Source organism: Oratosquilla oratoria, chromosome 34 (genome assembly GCF_046742065.1).
Source record: "Oratosquilla oratoria isolate Oo_2021 chromosome 34, ASM4674206v1, whole genome shotgun sequence".
Classification (NCBI taxonomy): domain Eukaryota; kingdom Metazoa; phylum Arthropoda; class Malacostraca; order Stomatopoda; family Squillidae; genus Oratosquilla; species Oratosquilla oratoria.
Window position 1 is genome coordinate 20,726,384 of NC_134810.1, and position 458 is coordinate 20,726,841.

Genomic DNA, 458 nt, shown 5'->3' on the forward strand with positions numbered 1-458 from the left:
AAATACTTGTGTCATTGTTACACTTTTTTGTATATAGAAGTAGTCATATAGTAAAACGTTTTAGCACGCGTGCACACACAAAAACATGAGCTTTAACACAACATTTGACTTTTTATATAGAGCAAGGAAAGTCAGATTCTTTTTATTTTTAGATATTAACAGCCTGAAGATGGAATTAGGACATTATGTATCTTTTGTCATGAGTGTAGGTAATAGAGAATTCTATGGTTAGACTAACATGTCTCTGGAATTTTACTATATTTCATAATACATACGAAGCTAATTATCACTCATGGGTGAGAACACAAGCTAAAAATACAACAGTTGTATTGCAACACTCTAAAAAAAACTTGTATTATTGTTACATTTTTTGTATATAGAAGTAGTCATATGATAAAAGGCTTTAGCACTCGTGCACACACAAAAACATGAACTTCAGCACAACATTTGACTTTTTA